This window comes from Medicago sativa, chromosome 5 (assembly GCF_051527215.1).
Source record: "Medicago sativa cultivar Bolivia chromosome 5, Bolivia_mono, whole genome shotgun sequence".
Taxonomy (NCBI): domain Eukaryota; kingdom Viridiplantae; phylum Streptophyta; class Magnoliopsida; order Fabales; family Fabaceae; genus Medicago; species Medicago sativa.
Window position 1 is genome coordinate 64,650,676 of NC_140753.1, and position 20,896 is coordinate 64,671,571.

The 20,896-nt window shown below is 36.7% G+C and overlaps 1 long non-coding RNA gene across 1 annotated transcript; it reads left to right on the forward strand.

The window, feature by feature from the left end:
- The first annotated feature begins 11,298 nt into the window (after positions 1–11,298).
- Positions 11,299–12,557, forward strand: LOC146924008 (uncharacterized). Its single transcript, XR_015009976.1, has 2 exons — positions 11,299–11,672; positions 12,031–12,557. It is a non-coding gene; the product is annotated as an uncharacterized LOC146924008 (long non-coding RNA).
- The last annotated feature ends 8,339 nt before the right edge of the window (positions 12,558–20,896 follow it).

Below are 20,896 nucleotides of genomic sequence, written 5' to 3' on the forward strand. Positions count from 1 at the left end.
TCTTGTCTTGAAGCGCAGACACAAAACAGAGTAGTGGGGAACGTGGTTGTACAATTCGTACAAAGTACAATGTCAACGCTTTCGTCCAAATTGCAAACACACGCCTTCAAACACCTTTGAAATGACCGTTGCAAATTCCACTAATCCTTTGTTTGTGTTTTCGAATCCAATAGACAGCTTTTGCATTGATAATTCTTCAATTCTTGATTCTTTGCAAATCCAGTTGATACTCAGCTTCTGGTGAAATGGCTTCTGATGAGGCAGCTTCTGATGATGCAGCTTCTGATGGTTCAGCTTCTGATGAGATGACTTCTGCAGCTTCTGATGATGCGGCTTCTGATAATGTGGCTTCTGGACCTCTTGTCTTCAGAAACACTATTCTTCAGGAGCAGCTTACTTCAGGAGCGCTATTTCTTCAGGAGCAGCTTGACTTCAGGAGCGCTTTTTCTTCAGGAGCAAGTTGCCTTCAGGAGCGTCCAAGCTTCAAATTCTTGTTGTTTCCATAGCTCTTTATTTGCTCATTTAGAACCAATGATGATGTAACTTTATAATTATGGTCCTGTACACTTGAACAAATATTAGCTAGTCCAATTTACAATTTTTAATACCTTGTTATCATCAAAACTCTTTAAGGTTCATTGTCAAACACATTTTGTTCCAACAATCTCCCCCTTTTTGATGATGACAAACAAAAGTATTTAAAATTGATCAATTGTTGTTAATCTAATTAACAAGTTGACTTTGGGGTTCTGAGGTTTGTAAGCTCAGAATCTGAGGTTTGTAAGCTCAAACTCCCCCTGAGTCTGATAGTCTTTAAGGTGAGGTTTGTAAGCTCCCCCTAAGTTCTATCCAGGTTAATTAAATTCATTTTGCGCGCAATAATATTATCAGAGCTTAAAAGCAAAATTGAATCATTGAAAGAATTAACTTATAGATAAGAAGAATGGTTCAATTAACTTTACTTGAATTTTGATACTCCTTCGTTCATTCATAGCTTATACCAATAAGGTAAAAAGATAGAAGTTTTTCAAAAATTTCAAATGCCATTAATGGGGCTCAGAGCCTTTATATACTTGTCACATATACTCCCCCTTTTGTCATTATCAAAAAGAATTGAAATAAATCTAAGCACAAAAGACAAAAAGATATGAGAAAAACTCAAACATGAGAGAGTATACTAAGCAATGAACTAAATAAATCAGAGCAAAAATCATATATGTTCAATTGTCAGAAGCAGCTAAATAGTCAGAATCAGTAAGCATTCAGAAGCAAAAGAAATAAGACAAGATGATTTCAGAAGCAAGGACTAAGAAATTTTAAAAACAAACAACAAACAAAGAAAAACACAAGGGTGTGCAACTAAGGGTTGGTTTGTTGTTGTTTCTTCATCTCTTCCATTTCTTCAATCTTCTTCTTCAACAATTCTTCAAGTTGTTGTTGCCTCTGAAGAAGAGCTTGTTCCCTTTCTTTAGCTTCTTGCTGCTGCTGTGCCATCTGTTTCTTCAGAAGCTTACACAGCCTTGCTTCTCTGGTCAAGTAATCCGTTTCAAAGAAGAAAGGCTGGTTTGCCAGGAGCAGTGTAGAGCTTCTTACTCTCAGACTCTGATTCACATGCTCCATTACCCTTCTGACTGAAGCTTGCTTGACTCTGATGCATTTGGCCCTTATGCTTTCAATTAGCTCAGTTGCCCGGTTCTGAAGAGATGCCCAGGAGTCTTCATATGCACCTGTGAGATCAATTGTCCTTCTTTGATCCACCAGATTGTGCATCTGACTCAAGATTGTCAGAAGCTCAGAATCAATATATCCAGATTCCAGGATGTTTGTGGGTGGATGTTCAAGGATTTCAAGATCAGAATCACTGATTTCTAAATCTTGAATAAGGTTAGGGACTGGAATGGTAAGGTGTGTTTGTGTGTTTGAAGATGAGGGCTGGTCAGAAACAAAGTGTGTGGTGGAGGTTGAGGCTTGAACGTTGACTAGAGAGATGTCAACATCCATGGAAGTTGGTTCAGGAGAGTGTTCAGGTAAAGGTTGAAATTCAGTTTCAGATGGTGGTTGTTGTGGTGAAGTTGTTGTTTGATTGTTGAGTTGGGGGTCAATGATAGCTATTGGTGATTGAGGGGGTGTTGTGGGTTTATGTGGTTCAGGTGTTTGTTGATGGGGGTTTTCTGAACCAACGTTTTCAGAAGCAGTTGCTTCTGGAGTTGTTTCAGAGGCTTTTTCTGAAGTGGACTCAACATTTTCAGGAGGAATCATGTTGAGAGGTTGAATGCAAAGGGGTTGAGGGTTAAGGCGAAAGATAGAATCAATGACTCTTTCTCTCTGCTCAGCCAGTTCAGCTAACTTCTCATTAATTACGTGGCCAACTGGTTCATAAGAAGTTGACGAAGAGGGCTTATCGTTGGTTTTGGTTGATGTTGATTGGCTTTTTACTGGTTTTTGAAAAAGTTGAGCTAGGGGTACATCATCATCAGAATCATCAGAATCTGATAATGATGCGGATGCGGAATCTGATGATATATTAATTACCTTTTCTGGTTCAGGATCAGAATCCTCTTTAGCAGATTCACTGGACATCTGCAACAGTTGCTTGGCTTCTGAAACTACAGATTCTCGTAGCTCAGCAGCAATTTCCAGAACTTTTTCAGCAGCTGCTTTCTTCTCTTGTAACTCTTTTAACTTCAAATCAGAAGCAGCTTGAGCTCTTAAGGTGATATGAGGAAAATCCTTGGTTCTTCTCAAGGCTGGCTTTCTCTTTCTCTTTGGTATAGCAGGTTGATCAAGAGAAATGTCAACACCCATGATCATCCTGGAGTTCATGTCTTCAAAGGCTTCTTCAATAGAAGGTACTGATGAACTACCAATTTTGAGCTTGTCAGCAGCAACTTTTGCCTTTTTAGCAGGTTGTTCAACCTCTAGATATTCATCTGCAGTCATCTTCCTTTTTGACCTTCTGCCTTTGGCTCGTGGCAGAGCACCACCATACATTTCCTCTGGAATATCTTCCAATCTGATTCTCTCATTGGTTGCCTCAAAATGTTCCTTGATATAGTATAACTGCACTTCAATGGGATCCTTCTTGCAGATGGGTGGAAAGTCCTTCATAAGATCAGACTTAACAAGTGATTCACTTAAATCAGTTTGAAGTTTGGTGACTTCACTGATTAGCTTCATATTCAAAAGAGTATGAGCATTAATGAATTTTCCAGCTTTTGTGTCAAGTAGCTGATCTGTGAAGCCTTGTGATTGACTGAGACTGTCCAAGATACCTCCTTGATAGAATATCTCTGAGAGTAGTCTTCCATAAGGAACCCAGGGTTTATCCAGTAGCTGACTCTGTTTCAAACACTCTACCAAGTACTTGAACATGTATTTGGGCACATTCACCTTTTCCTTCTTGATGAAGTGCTGGAGAAGGACCTTCTGAGCTAGGTTTGGTTTCACACAGTCACTACTTGGAAACAGGTTCTCATTCTGAATCTTCAGAAGCATCTTAGTTTCCATGCTCAATTCAGCATATTTCTTCTCCTTCTCAGAATTGTATATTACCAAGTTGGCTTGCTTCTTCCAAATGCGTTTTTCAGCAGCATCTGAAAGATCAATTCCAGAGTAGTATCCAGAGGCTGCAGCCTTGAGAACATACTCTATGTGCCATTGTGCAATTCTTAATGGAATACCACAGATGCTGGACCTGATTTCATCTTCAACAAATGGCGCAAGACCCATTTCTTCTCTTGTTTTCCCTTCTAATTCAGGATACATTAGCACCATCTGACTTTCTTCAGCTAAGGATGCCGCTTTGTTGTAGAATTTTGCTCTTACCCAGAAGTGTCTAACCAGAGCTTCATATGTTGGTCCATTCAACATTTTAAAATAATCCATGAGTCCTTGCTCTTCATAGTAGCTTCTGATTGAACACCTATGAAAATTCAGAGAATCAAAGTCCACTGGGTTCTCTATCTGAACCTGCAAATCCCATTCTTCCAATTTCATGCTTCTTCCTCTGTAGTCATATTCAGGTACCATTCGTGAAGTAGATACTGAATCTTCTCGTTGCGAGCTTGATGATGCCATTTGATGATTGACGAAGATTTGAAGAAGATGAAGATTTTAGGGTTCTAAGGTTGAGAGAATGCGCTTACTTCGCAAAAGGTTTGAGAGCAAATGTGTTTGTTGTGAGTGAGTAGTGTGTGAATTGACAAAGTGTTAAAAGTAAAACGATTGCAATTCAAAAGAGACAAACAAACATAACATTAATGACAAAATTGGGGGCGCGTGAAAAGTACTTTCAAAGCTTTAAAATCATCATTGCCCTTTTAGTTATACACCAACACATACAGGCCACGTAAGAAGTTCACAGAGTAACTACCAAGTTAGTGGGCCAGAAGTTACTTTAAAAAGTAACTCCCAACGTTTCCACTAATTCAACTATTCAGAAGCAACAAATCCAGCTTCTGGACTTCAGATGCTGATGTCATCATCAGAAGCGAGTTTATCTCAGAACCTCAATAAAGAGCTTCTGATGGACTACCGCTTCTGAACAAACTTCAGAACCTAAAATCCTATTCAGGAGCAAGCAAACATTTAATCAGACACGAAGTGCATGTTCAAATTTTTCTTTATAAAATCAAATCTTTCAACAGTTAAAGGCTTAGTAAATATATCAGCCCATTGATTTTCAGTATCAATGAATTGTATATCTAAAATTCCTTTTTGAACATAATCTCTGATAAAATGGTGTTTGATTTCAATGTGCTTAGCTCTTGAATGCAAAATTGGATTTTTAGACAAACAAATAGCAGCAGTATTATCACAATAAATGGGAATACTGTTAGCAGTTATCTGATAATCTTCCAACTGATGTTTCATCCAAAGTAGTTGTGTACAACAACTTGCAGCTGAAATGTATTCTGCTTCTGCTGTAGACATAGCAATAGTTGTTTGTCTTTTGCTAGCCCAGGATATAAGATTATCACCCAGAAATTGACAATTGCCACTGGTTGATTTTCTTTCAATCCTATCACCAGCATAATCAGCATCACAGAATCCAATTAGCTTATAATCTAAGGATTTCCTATAAAGGAGTCCAAGATTAGTTGTTCCCTTCAAATACCTGAAGATTCTCTTGACAGCAGTCATATGAGATTCTCTAGGATCTGATTGGAATCTTGCACACAGGCATACACTGAATAAAATATCTGGCCTAGATGCAGTGAGGTATAACAAAGAACCAATCATACCTCTATACAGCTTCTGATCTACTTTAGCTCCTTCATCTTCTTTGCTCAGGTTGCACGTAGGATGCATTGGAGTGTTCATCACTTTACAATCTTCAAGTTTGAACTTCTTCAGAAGCTCCTTTGTGTACTTTGATTGATGAACATAGACTCCATCTTTGCATTGATTGATTTGAATGCCCAGGAAGAACTTCAGCTCTCCCATCATGCTCATTTCAAATTCATCCTGCATTAACTTAGAAAATTCCTTGCAAAGAGATGCATTAGTAGAACCAAATATTATATCATCAACATATATTTGCACAACAAGAATATCTTTCCCAAGGGTCCTTCTGAAGAGTGTAGTGTCAACCTGTCCTCTCTTAAAATCATTTTTGATTAAGAAATTACTTAGTCTATCATACCAAGCTCTGGGAGCTTGTTTCAAGCCATATAGTGATTTCTTCAGTTTAAAAACATGGTCAGGATACTTAATATCCTCAAATCCAGGAGGTTGCTTAACATACACTTCTTCTTCTATGACACCATTGAGAAATGCACTCTTGACATCCATCTGATATAATATTATGCCATGATTAACTGCATAGGAAAGAAGTAACCTGATTGCTTCCAATCTTGCAACTGGAGCAAACGTTTCAGTGTAATCAATGCCTTCTTGTTGACTATACCCTTGTGCAACAAGTCTGGCTTTGTTTCTAGTTACTTCACCTTGCTCATTCAGCTTGTTTCTGAATACCCATTTTGTTCCAATAATGTTCTTGTGCTGAGGTTTGGGTACCAGATCCCACACATCATTTCTTTGAAATTGATTCAACTCTTCTTGCATAGCTAGGATCCATCCATCATCTGAAAGTGCTTCATCAACTGTTGTAGGTTCAATCATTGAGATTAGTCCAATCATTGACTCTTCTTGTCTGAAATGTGATCTTGTTCTTCTTGGACTATCTTTGTTTCCAATGATTAGCTCCTCAGGATGTGAAGACTTGTGTTTGAATGTGTTTCTGGGAGGATCTTCTTGATGTGAGCCATCTTGTGCTTCATCAGAAGCAGTTTCATCTTGCGCTTCTGATGTGGGTTCAGCTTCTGGACTATCTTCAGACTCAGCTATCTGATCAGGTTCTGGAGTAGCTTCAGGAACCTGTATCTCTGCAAAACTTTCACCTTGCTTTGAAGTTTTATCTTCAAGCTCCTTGTCATCAAATTTAACGTGCATAGATTCTTCAACACAGAGTGTTTCTGAATTATACACTCTGTATGCCTTTGACCTTTCAGAGTAACCTAAAAAGATTCCTCTTTGGGCCTTGGCATCAAATTTCTTTAGGTAGAGCTTGTTGTTCAGAATGTAACATGTACATCCAAATTGATGAAAGTAAGAGATATTGGGTTTTCTTCCTTTAAAGAGTTCATATGCTGTTTTCTCCAAAATAGGTCTAATATAGATCCTGTTTTGAACATAGCATGCTGTATTCACTGCTTCTGCCCAAAAATGTTTTGGTAAATTGTTTTCATGAATCATGGTTCTGGCCATTTCTTGTAAAGTTCTATTCTTTCTCTCTACAACCCCATTTTGTTGTGGTGTTCTAGGAGAAGAGAATTCATGGAAAATTCCATGTTTTTCACAAAAAGCTTCAAATGGCTCATTTTCAAATTCTCCACCATGATCACTTCTGACTTTCAAAATTTTTGATTCTTTTTCAGATTGAATTTGAGTACAGAAGCTACTGAATACATCACACGCAACATCTTTACTCTTAATGAATTTCACCCAAGTCCATCTGCTGTAATCATCAACAATGACTAATCCATATCTACTTCCATATAAGGATGCAGTACTCACTGGTCCAAATAAATCAATATGGAGTAATTCTAAAGGTCTTGAGGTTGAAACAATGTCTTTGGTTTTAAAAGATGATTTCACAATTTTCCCTCTCTGACATGCACCACAGAGTGCATCTGAATGATAGTCAATGTCTGGTAGCCCTTTCACAAGTTGTAACTTACTAAGCTTAGAGATTAACCTCCAGTTAGCATGTCCCAACCTTCTGTGCCACATCCATTTCTTATCATTCACTGATAGTAGGCAAATCACCTTCTGATCAGCCAGTTCAGAAAAATTGATTTTATAGACATTGTCAACTCTCTTTCCCTTGAACACAATGGATTTGTCTTCCTTGTTGATTACTGTACAGTTGGGTTTTTCAAAAAGCACATCATAACCATTATCACAAAATTGACTAATGCTCAAAAGGTTATGTTCAAGACCATCTACCAACCATACATTATTAATTGAGGTAGAGGAATTACCAATAGTTCCTGTACCTATGATCTTGCCTGACTGGTTGCCTCCAAATTTCACATTTCCTCCCTCTTTCATTGTTAGGCTGAGGAACATGGACTTGTCTCCTGTCATGTGTCTTGAGCAACCACTGTCTAGGTACCATGATCTTTGCTTTGGCACTGCTCTTAGACATACCTGCATCATTGACATTTTTAGATTTAGGTACCCATTGTTCTATGGGTCCTGGAAGGTTAGTACTTAAGGCTTTACTCTTCACTTCTTGTACCTTGTGCTGTGAGTTGGGTTGCTTCTGATTAACCATCACCTTAGGTTTTGGTACTTCAGAAGCAGTAACTGTCTTCTTCTGAAACTTAGACTTCAGAACCCCAGATTTTGGTTTCACCAGACTCTGAGGAATAGGTTCTGATCTTTTCAGGATCCTAACCTTTGAAGTCTTGGAATCAGATTTGATCATAACCTTTGACTTAGAGTTCTTTGGCTTTGAAGTAATCTTAGCCTTAGAACTAGAAGCTTCAGGTTCTGATTGAACAACAGTTTCCAACTCAGCACCTTCTGGTACAAAGAATGTTTTCAGACCTTCCTTGATGCATTCACAACAAGACTTTAGATTGGTTTTATCAAGTTTCACTTCTGGAAAACCAATTCCTCTGCCATTGTTCTTGTAAATGCTATAAATCATAGAAGCTACTCTGCTTCTGTCAATGCCAGATATAATGAAATCTTCAAGAGCAATTTCATGATTACTTAAAGGTTTTTCATTACACTTTTCTTGTAGCTTCTGACATAAGAACCTGAGCTGGTCTTCATATGTTTTACACATGAAGTCAAAGCCCCTAAGTCCTTGTTCAGAAGCTTTCAGATCCAATAGAGTTGATTTTTGCTGTTGTACCAAATCAGCATATTTTTATTTTAAATCCTTCAACTCATTGGTTCTTACTTCAAAATGTGTAAGAAGTTCTTTAAGTGACTCAACAAGTTCATCTCTGGGAATTTTGGAATATACCTCATTTTCATCTTCTGAGTCTGAATCTGATCCAGCTTCTGAAGTTGCTGTTGCTACCAACCCAACAGCTACCTTTGCATCTTCATCAGCTTCCTCTTTATCAGATCCAGATTCACTACCCAAATCATCCCAGGTTGCCATTAAACTCTGCTTAATCTGCTTCTTGAATTTGCTTGGTTTGAATGTAGACCTCTTTGACTTGTCCTTTGACTTTTCTCTTTGAAGATCAGGGCATTCAGCAATGAAGTGACCTGGCTTCTTACAGTTGAAGCATCCCTTCTGATCTTCTTTCCTTGAGCTTCTGGAGTTACCCCTTCTGGAGAGAAACTTTCTGTTCTTCTTGGCCAGATATTGAAGTCTGTTTGAGAGCATGGCCATTTCAGCAGCATCTGGTTCAGAGTCTGAACTTGACTGTTCTTCCTCTTCAGATTCAACCACTTTGAGAGCTTTTGATGACTTGCCTTTGGATGGAAGAGCTATTGATTTACTCTTCTTAGTAGACTCATGTTCATTAAGACTTAACTCATGAACTTTGAGAGAACTAACAAGATCTTCGACACTTAAAGTGTTTAAATCTTTAGCTTCCTCAATGGCAGTCACTTTTGGTCTCCATCTGGCAGGTAAGCTTCTGAGAATCTTGCTTACATGATCAGAAGCAACATAGCTCTTCTTTAGAATCTGTAGCCCAGAAACTAAGGTTTGAAACCTTGAGTACATCTCCTCAATAGTTTCATCATCCTTCATCTTGAATAACTCATACTGATGTACAAGCAGGAGAGCCTTTGCTTCTTTGACCTTCTTGCTCCCTTCATAATTTGAACAGAGAGAAGCAAACATAGCTTTAGCAGTGGATTTGTCACTCATCTTCATGTATTCTGCTTTGGGTATGGCAGTGACAAGAGCTCCTCTGATAATATGATGCTTCTTGTAAAGTTTCCTCAGTTCTGGAGTATGTTTCTTTCTATCCACAGCAGCTCCTTCTTCATCAAGGACTAAATCACCAACACCATCTTCCAGAATATCCCATAATTCTTCATCCAGGCTCATGATGTAACTGTAAAAGTTGGTCTTCCACCAAGAGAACTCTTCAGCATCTCCATTGAACTTTGGAACTTTTCCAACACTGGTTTTCTTACTATCACTATAATCATGTGAGACATGTTTATAGCTAGTATCACTAGAACCAGAGCCATTAGGAGGAGGAATAGACATGTTTTTCTCAGATCTTTGACTGTTGCACGGTTAAGTGTTACACAACAGACCAAGGCTCTAGATACCAATTGAAGGTGAGAAAAACACAAGAAGGGGGGTTGAATTGTGTTTTGAAAAATTCTTCGTTTCTCTAAACAACTGAATACACTGATCAGAAGCTAAGTGAGACAGCTTCTGGAGTGATGATCAGAATCTAAATGCAGCGGAATAAAACAGAGAGAGAAGAAGAACGACACAAAGCAATTATACTGGTTCCTTCCACAATCCGGAAGTAGTCCAGTCCCCCTTGCACTTCCAAGGAGATTTCACTATGAGTAATATCTGATTACAAATGCTCAAGCACACAAGCAAGAGACTTCCAATGCTCAAGCACACAAGCAAGAGACTTCCTTTGCTCAAGAACACAATCAAGAGACTTCCTACTCAAGCACAACTGCAAGAGACTTCCTAACTAAACAAAATTACACAGAAAATTGTTTAAGTTTGAACACTTGATATACAATCAGAGGTGCTCACAATACAAATCAGATACAGACTCAATGGACTTAAGAATTTCTAAGATATGACTTTGAGACACAGAAATTCTAAGTGAATGCAGAACAATTTCAGCAGAGGTTTGGTACTTGTGAAGATCTTGTGAGTCTTTCGTTCAGCGTTCTTGCATTACCAATTCTCTAGGTCTTCACTCCTTTATATAGAGGTGTGAAAGAGACGTTGTGAAATTGCCAGCACACCAAAGAGTCGTTGTTGAAGCTTGATCTTTCACCAATGATCTTTTGCCTGATTTGGTTGTTGTCCTATGAAGAACAAATTTGAAATCCATTCCTTATCCAAAGGAACATCTATGCAGGCGAGACCGTATTCTGGAGCTGTTTTCTTGTCTTGAAGCGCAGACACAAAACAGAGTAGTGGGGAACGTGGTTGTACAATTCGTACAAAGTACAATGTCAACGCTTTCGTCCAAATTGCAAACACACGCCTTCAAACACCTTTGAAATGACCGTTGCAAATTCCACTAATCCTTTGTTTGTGTTTTCGAATCCAATAGACAGCTTTTGCATTGATAATTCTTCAATTCTTGATTCTTTGCAAATCCAGTTGATACTCAGCTTCTGGTGAAATGGCTTCTGATGAGGCAGCTTCTGATGATGCAGCTTCTGATGGTTCAGCTTCTGATGAGATGACTTCTGCAGCTTCTGATGATGCGGCTTCTGATAATGTGGCTTCTGGACCTCTTGTCTTCAGAAACACTATTCTTCAGGAGCAGCTTACTTCAGGAGCGCTATTTCTTCAGGAGCAGCTTGACTTCAGGAGCGCTTTTTCTTCAGGAGCAAGTTGCCTTCAGGAGCGTCCAAGCTTCAAATTCTTGTTGTTTCCATAGCTCTTTATTTGCTCATTTAGAACCAATGATGATGTAACTTTATAATTATGGTCCTGTACACTTGAACAAATATTAGCTAGTCCAATTTACAATTTTTAATACCTTGTTATCATCAAAACTCTTTAAGGTTCATTGTCAAACACATTTTGTTCCAACAATATCAACCACAAAGGACGGAAAATGATGGAGTCCGATTGTGATGTCTCTTTTCATAATAAGGATGTTATTATTATTGATGACGACGATGATGATGATGATGATGATGATGATGAAGAGGACATAGAAGGCAGAACTATATTAGAGGAGAAAGTTCTTGAAATACATGGCATGGCAGACAACAACAATGCAATGGAAATTGACATTGGAGCGAATGACAATATGCATTCCAATTCCTACTGATATAGAGCACAAACAAGATGGGATTGAATTCAACCAGGAAGGGATTAATGCCGATCAAGTAAATGATGATGTTTCCTTGATTGAATTGTTCACACATGATCAAATAACTGAACAAGTCTGAAAAAGCAATTTGTTCAGGTTAGTATTCCACCTTCCTAAAAAATTTATGATGTGTTTTCAATTACCTTGATCTGTTTAGGCATTGCCCGTTCTTCATCACATTCTGCTCTACATGTATTATGTCTCCCATTTTCATATTATTTCAAGTAGCAAGTAATATGAATTGAGTTTTAAGATAGTTTTCTTTGATTGCGATATTTCATTTAGAGAATATTGTTTGCCGATTCAGTCCCATCTGAAAGAAAGAAGTATCTCCATGGGATATCAAATCAATATACTACTTTATGTGATGACGATGATGTACATATCCTAATAAATATTGGGAGTTGGTCCTTTGGAGATGCTAATTTTATAGAAAATTGTGTTTTTGTTTCAGGTAAAACTTATTCAGAAGACAATGGAATAGAAAGTTTTCTGTGGTTAGTGAGACAAAAGCTTTGAGGTTGTGACTGGTGCGGTTTTCGGACGGCAGACTGTTGTCTGTGGTTCAACTGTGTTGGCAGTGGTGATGTGTTGCAGTTTGATACCTATGGTTTTCCTTTTTTAGCTTTGGGAGAGACTGTTGCATGGGACTTTGGTTTTGTTAGGGAGCAGATTTTCTGCCTGGGCTTTTCGGTTATCAGTACTGTGGGGAGCCTTTCTAGCAGGCTTTGTGTTTCTCTCACAAGCTTAGCTTAATAAATCAATTAAGTTATGTACTATTAATGCACTACTTGACTATTATTGGGACCTAAGTCACCGTATTTTCATGTCATTGCAAATATGGACGAAATCCATCCATATTTTAAGCATTTTGTTATGATCAATTGTGGCATTTGTTCACCATTATTAATCACCGTATTTAGTTATTGTAATTATTCACGTGCAATATTGACAAGTTGTGTATCCAATTTCGTGGCTTAATCTATGTAGTTATTGAACGTATGTTAAATATACCGTATTAGCTTCTCAATAAATATATACGGTTATGTTAAATATACCGTGTTACCTTCACAATAAACACTTCAAATAGCGGATGATTATTTATTTCTTCAAGTAATAGTGTTCTCAACTATATATGACACGTGCGGCAGCACGGGTGAAAAGACTAGTTGGCAAGAATTTGAGAGGGAAATATATTAGGGTTAGAGGAGCGCTAGCGGCAATCGCTCAGACACTCTCTTAAAAACACTCGCCGACTAATGAAGACACGTCATCTGTTTTTTAAAACAATGTACCGGATGATAGGCTTAGGCGGTTTTTAGAATTATAACATTTTTTTATTTCTAAAACTTTATCGCTTTTTTATTACGGGTCATGTTAACTTGTGCCTTAGGGTACAAGTTAAGGAGTTTAAAATGAAAATTAAACGTAAATTTTATATTGAAAGTATAACTTTTGTAATTTTTACGATATTGAATTCATAAGTTCCAAGAAAAACTTTTTACATTTGCCTTCTTAACTTATGCCCCAAGGGCACAAGTTAACATTTCCCTTTTATTATTGAAACCCAAAAGCAAAGAAAGTTTGCATTTGTAATTACCCTTTCTTCTTCAAACACCATTCTAGATCCAAGTTCAACCGTTGGGCGGCGGTGGTGCTGTGATGGTTCTGTTCCAACGGGAGTTACACAGTCTAGAGAAAAGGGGTTTTTAGGAGAGTTATGTGGTGAAGAGAAAACGGGTTTTGATTGGAGTTATGCAGTGAAGAAAAAAGGGTTTTGATGGTTTATTGAGCTGTCATGGAGATGCATTTTTTTGTTGTTTCTTTTACCAATTTGCTCAGAAGATCTTCTCACTATTGATGTCCAAAATAGAAGATCTTCTCTTGATAAAACATAAAAAAAAGAAAGGAGATTCAGTATTAAAAAGACCAGCTTTCATTGAACATTCCACTATGTAGGGGAAAGAGTGAGGTTAGTGGGTGTGAGACGGTTGATGGATAGCGGTGGTGGCGTGCAAGTGCAGTTGACAGAGAGAGAGAGAGAGAGAGAGAGAGAGAGAGAGAGAGAGAGAGAGAGAGAGAGAGAGAGAGAGAGAGAGAGAGAGAGAGAGAGAGAGAGAGAGAGAATGAGATGAAGGGAAACTGATAGGGTGACAGTGGTGGCTTCTGTTTTGTAAAAAAAGAAAAAAAATAAAAAAAGAAAGAGAGAACCGGTTGCCGATTACAAGCCTAAAATATAGGGTGACGTGGATGTATAATTGGGAGAGTATACAAGAGAGAGTGCATAACCGGTTGACGCTAGCATTCCTCGTTGAAAATTGATGTTGACACATTGCATAAGGTTGGGACACACATGTAAAATACAATTTTGCCCCCTCGGCAGTTAACTGCCGAGGAATTAAAAATCCGGCTGCAGTTAACTACCGAGGAAAACCTCGGTAGTTAACTACCGAGGAATGATACTGGTGTTTTTCGGCTATCTTCTTCCCCCTCAAAGCAAGCATGATCATTCATGATAGGCCCCACAAAGCTTAAAAATTAATTCTCAACCATATCACTTGTGAATTCCATTTCAACACAAACAAGAATTTAGATATATATAATAATAAGCTTACACCACAACAAAATCGTTACTTCTACGGTTGAATTTGTTTTAATTTTTTTTTACTTTTATAAAAAAACATGATATGAAGATTCATTTTCTTAATGGCAGTTGTTAATCGAACAAGCATGGTGAAATTAACACAACAAACGTGAACGTGGATCTAAAATTGATAAACTTCATCATCATCCATTTGCGTCGAAGACATTAATAACTTGAAGATAGCAGAAACAACACAATACTTGACCAAGGCTAAGATGAGTTAGTCTCCTACAAAAGCAAGCTTATAATATAAACCAGTTTTTGTGGTTGTGAAAGAAAAAAAACAAAAAAAGGGATTGAAGTGGAAGAAGAAGAAGAAGAAGAAAGAGAAGGGTCTGTTTTCCTCGGTAGTTAACTACCGAGGTTTTTATAATATTGTTTTCCTCGGCAGTTAACTGCAGCTGGATTTTTAAATCCTCGGTACTTAACTGTCGAGGGGGCAAAACCGTATTTTACATGTGTCCCAGCCTTCTCAAATGTGTGAACAGCAATTTTCTTCCTCGTTAGGGTTAACCTCATAAGAATTTACTGCGGTACAATTAAAGGGAAATTCCTCTCAAAAAAAATTAGAGGGAAATTATTAGGTTTAGGGGTTGCTTAATCTAATAAACTTTAAGAATAAGTGATACTCCCTCCGGTCACTATTATAAGCAAAAGTTCACTTTTTAGATTCATTCAATAAATTATGTATGTGGTCTATATATAGACCACATACATCATTTATTGAATGAACTTAAAAAGTCAATTTTTACTTATAATAGTGACCGGAGGGAGTAGGTCTAAAATGCACAAAAGGTAGCATATGCTAGTGTGGGAAACAAAAATAGGTGGGTGGTCCCAAAAAAAAACATAAACAAGCTATTGACGTAAGGTATTGATGACACATTCTCACTCTCACCCCAAGAATGAAGCTTTTTTTATCTAACAAACAAGTGACTCCGAGGCTACCATGTAATTATGTCTTTTTCCAATTATTTGAATTTATGTTTTCCATTTTTTTATACACAACTTTTGAACATCTTAACGCCCATACTTAGATTACAAACTTGCGTGACCAACCCCAACTTACGACTTATGATCCTTAACGAGTGCCACATTTTCCTTAGTTTAATAAGGATGCATGTCTTAATAATAATGATTTTCAACTCCACTTTAAAATACTCTCTCCGTTTCAAAATACATGTCCAATTTTTGTAATGTACACTATTCATTTGACTTACTTTGACCATACTTTTTACCTAATGTATAAATACAAATATTAGCATGTAAGATGTTGTTTGATTTATCTCGACAAATATTTTTAAAATATTAAATTTTTATAATTTTTTACTTTAGATTATTAAAGATATTAACGGTCAAAATTGTGCATTGGCATATGTGAAGTGGTTGACTTGGACATGTATTTTGAAACGGAGGGAGTATATTTTTTTGAAGATAAAATGAAATTTATTCAAAACACAAAGAATCCTAGCGAGCACAAGGAATGCTAGACTAGGAATCTTAAAGTAACAACATGCAAAGGAAGGCCTAATAACAAATAGCCCCTCAACATCAAAACAACATAAACTCCCTAAAAAACCTCCATAATTTCCAACTTCATAAATAGAAGAGGAAATTAGAAACAATAAATAACAGGAACTGGAAGCACACAGTACCAAAGCAATCTTCCTAAACAAAAAATCCCCACACTTGCTGACCACAGCCGAAGCACAACCATGCTGTCATGACAGCAACCTCACCAAAACACAAGGCAAAAGGAAGACAACCTGCTACACACACATGACAGCAGCCCCTACGAGTGACAGAACTCAACCACAGCCTAAAAAAAACAGCAGCAAACACATGCAGTCAACGAACAAACTTCACCTCAACAAGCATTCCCGAGGGCTCCAACACCCTTCATAAAACATACATGCCGTAATATTAAATCTCCCTAATAACCACTTTCATGACATAACCTTAACCTCCTCCACTAACTCATCCCACATAGTTATCTCGTTATTGAAAATACAACCATTTATCGCCCTCTGAATGACCCAAATCACAACCTCCCAAATCGACCGCAACCCCTTCCGAATTTTTTTATGAATAGGACCTCCACTCCAACACTCCCAATGAAGAAAACCCACAAAAAAAACATAACTACCACCAAAAACCACCACTAGCCACAACAAAAACCAGCACCACCACCACAAAAACCACCATAAATCCTCACGAAAAACCATCATCATCTACCACTAGCATCACCACCAAAAACTAACACCAGACACCACGAGCATCACCGCCAAAAATCACCACGAGTACCACCACAAAAAACCCAGTATCAACACCACCATAGAAACCACCACAACCCAACACAACAAAAAATCCATCACAGCCATATCAGATCACCACGTGACCGATCCATCACTACCCACGTTGCGAGCAAACAAAACCTACATCCACGGTCAAGAAAGAAAACGGATCTGATATCAACCACCACATACCAAAAAAGACAAACACAAGTCATCGGTGTTGAACGGTCGGAGAACCAGACTCGCAACACAATTCACGACTCCACAAGAGGTCGACCGCCGAAACCACCGCCAAAACCACCGTACAGGACCATCGGCAGATTTGGAGGTAGGTGGTGCGGAGGGCTTAAGCCGCTCATCGCACCGCTTTAAAATATTATATCCATTTCTAAGTTGCTACAAAAAATTAAAAGTTTTATGGTTGAATATCACATAATTGAGGTTCAATATGTTTGATAGTAATATTGTTTGGATGGGAAACCTCCATTGTACAGTGAAATTGAAATTATCTTCGTGGTCATTATAAATAACATATCTATATTCAAACTTGAAGCACCCTTATTAAGCCTATATGCAATTGCATGATATCACATGTTTGCTACCTTTCACATTTGCAAAAAAGTTTATGATGGAATTATTGTTGCCTTTGAGTATAAGTGCATTCTTCAACATTCAATTTCCAATTTAAGTGATATATGAGATTTGGTCTACTACATAACCATATAGGATGCCATTTTGTATATCCGTTTTTTTATTTATGGTGATATTCTTTTGATTCATAGGTGCTCTTGATTTAAGACGGCTCTACCTCAGGTGTTGATAAATGATCCTGTAATTCTCCACATGCCACCCCTACTATTTTTTTTTGTTTGTTTAATAGTGATTTTCCTATTCTGATTTGTACTTTTTCATTATATGGCTGTATAAAGTATTCACAAAATGGTTCCACCAAAAAAAAAAAAAAGGTATTCACAAAATGGAAAACAACACATTCAAAGGTTCGAGGACAAAGAACAAGAAGAAATCTACGATTCCTTTTCTTCATGTGTTTGCTGCAAGTCTCTTTCACCATTTCATATCTATTTTTCATGTTCAATTTTGTTTCCTTTTGTCATAGTTGTTGCCATTCATAATTTGAAAATGGTAACGCATTCAACTTTTCTTTTGTTTATCGGATCCCATGTTAATTTGACGTGTTTTGAGTTTGATATATGATAGTATAGTATGGCATATAACCAACTTGAATAAGTGATAAACTATTCAAATATTTTCCCAACCACTTCGCTAAAGCTATTATTTAATTTAAGGGTCTAGGCCATGAAACAAAACTGGTTCACAATGGTTTCTTACAAATGAATGAATTAACTTGGTCATTCTTTTCATCCGCTTGAAAGGCTTTCTTGATCTTAGAACATACACAATTGGACCCGTGCAATTTTCCACGATGTCACAATTGGTGCCTTTTTTTGTTCTTTGGATATCTTTAATAATTTGGGTCGTAATACTAATTAGAACTATGTACACCTTAATTTAACTACAGTTAGTTGTTTATACTACCTAGAATAGAAAGTTAGATTTAGTTAGAAGTTGATTAGTTAATTCGTCATTGGTGCTTTTATATAACCTTTTTTGCTCATTCAGTAATATTTAGAAGCTCATTTTATTCACATTGTACAAGATCAGTGTCATTCACTAGAGATGTTTTGCATGCCAACCATCACTTTCGTGTCTGACTTTGAGTGTATTTTTTTCTAGGAGCACATTCTTCTCTGTCGCAACGCCACCTCCTGCATTCCTTGTTCACAAGGTATAACTTCTATGCTTGAATTTCATAACACTTCATTTCAAACGCATTCATTTTGAAACTTAAATTTTCTACACCACTTTCATGTTAATGTGAAAAATAAATTTCGTCTAGTTTGATGAGGTGAGATATTATAAGCTCTAGTATTTTCCTCCCATGGTGCAGGCTAAGAGAAACAAAATAAGTGAAGAGGAGCTTATTCTGGAGTTGATTAATGAGAGATTCATCAAGGTTGTCATTTCCACAACCATTGATTGGATTTGAGTTGTATTTAATTAGGTTATTTTGTAACTAATACATTGCGTGGTACTTGGCTTGAATGTCTTATGTGATATGTCATTTTATGATTAGTGAAATTTATTTTCATCTCTTTTCTGGTCTAATTTAAGTGTAGCTAATATTGTTTGAATTAAACAATGGACCTTTAATAGCACTTGTTCGAATATGCTTATTGAAAGTACTTTAACATCCCACTCACATGCCACGGTAATCTGGGTTAAGACAAGTCTTGTTTAAATAAGCGCTATAAATCGGTACCTGTTATAGCGCTTAAAAGCGCTATTGCAGGTATGTCACCTTTAATAACTGGACGTTTAATAGTGCTTTTAATTGCAATTAAAGGTTAAAATAAGTGCTATAAAATGTCTTTTTAACGATTCCCTTGAATTATTTTAACTTCAAAAGCTATCGATGAATGTCTAATGTTCTTGATATTTTAAGCTTATAATAATATTATTGTTGTTGGTGTTGGTGTTATCGTAATAATTTTAGTTGGATCTATAGAGTAAGTAGTATTTGATTGCTTCGACGATAAAATAAGCGGTGTAGATGAAGTAAATCAAGGCAAGAAATAAGATAAGAGAGTCTAAGAAATCCATTCCCACGATGGGAAATGTGATTTTTTACCTTAGATATAATAATAAATAAAAAATTAAAAGGTTGTGATTTTTTACTTGTTACTCTTTTGCAACTTTTTGATTTTTCACTTGAAATAAAAATGAGTGAATAAGCATTTTGGTCCTCAAATTTGAATATGTCGATCAATTTCATCCTTCAATTTTTTTGAAATAGCCAATACGTCCCTAAATTGTATAAATGTCAATCAATTTAGTACATTTGTCATGTCTCAACGTTAACAATGTTGATGTGTCACGTTAAGAACCGACGTGGAGTTCTAAGTCAGCTTCCACGTGTACAAGGACAAATTTGATCGATTTTTTTTATTTTTTTGGAAGATTATTTAAAATGAAAGTCAATACAAATTGTGACACTATCAAATCGATCCTTGAATTAGTCATTAAAAATCAAGTTGGTCCCAGAATTATGTCACCAACTATCAAATCGATCCCTGAATTATTTATTATATATTGAGGAAAAATCATTTACCAGAAAAGTATAATAAAAAATAGCAATTTCATGGGATCTAAACAACCCATCAAATCTTCAACAACACACAAAATATAATGCCTTTTCATTGCAACTAATCACCAAAAATACATGAACAATCATGAAATTTAAAATCAGTGAAATTACGAAATAATTAAAAAAATGTGAAATGTGGTGAAAATGAAGAATATGTACCTCATGTGTAACCAAATTAGACGAGTTTGAGCAAAGTTTAACGTAAGTGAGATGGAATTGAATCATATTCTTCACATTCTTTTAGTTTTTAGCATTTATTTGACAAATTCCTAAAAAAAAGCATTTATTTTACAATATCAAAGATCAAATTGATAGATAAGATAAATAATTCAGGATTGATTTGATAGTGAATGACATAGTTCAGGGACCAACTTGATTTTTAATGAATGATTTAGGGATCGATTTAACAGTGTAATAATTTGCATTGACTTTCATTTAGAAAAAAGTAAAAATAAAAATAAATATTCAATCAAATTCGTCCATGTACACTTGGAAGCTGACTTAGAACTCCACGCCAGCACTGTTAACGACGAGACTTAATGGAGGGACTAAATTGATTGATATTTGTAAAATTCAAGGACGTCTTAGCTATCTTGAAAACCGAGGGATGAAATTGATCGGCGCATGCAAATTTAAAGACCAAAATGCATATCCACTACTAGAACAAAAATTGAGACCCCACAACATATAAAATAATGTTAAATGAGTGGACTGTTTTTTTATTGATTGGGCCATTTTTATGGGTTTGTGGACATGTGAAAATAAACCCATTAAACCTGACCACTCTATCCAAATCCCCACATACAAATTTCAACCTCACATATAACCAGAACTTTACATAACACTAGTCCTTGCACCCGTGCTGCCGCACGGGTCATAAAAATTGCATATGCGTAAATCCTAAAAGCAAATTTTAATAGTAAGTATCAAACCTTGAAACATAAAGTTTAAAAGTGAGTTAATACAATTGGGACACAAAAAAATCCAATTCATGATAGAGGTATGGTTTTTAAAACATTGCAAATTGCCATAGCACGGTTTGTAGGTGGATATCCCACTGCTACTACCAACTTCCCTGTAAGAGTCATTTCTTTGTTTAGTTTCCAATGTACAAAGAAATCATATGTTATATGCTATAGAAGAAAAGATTTCATTG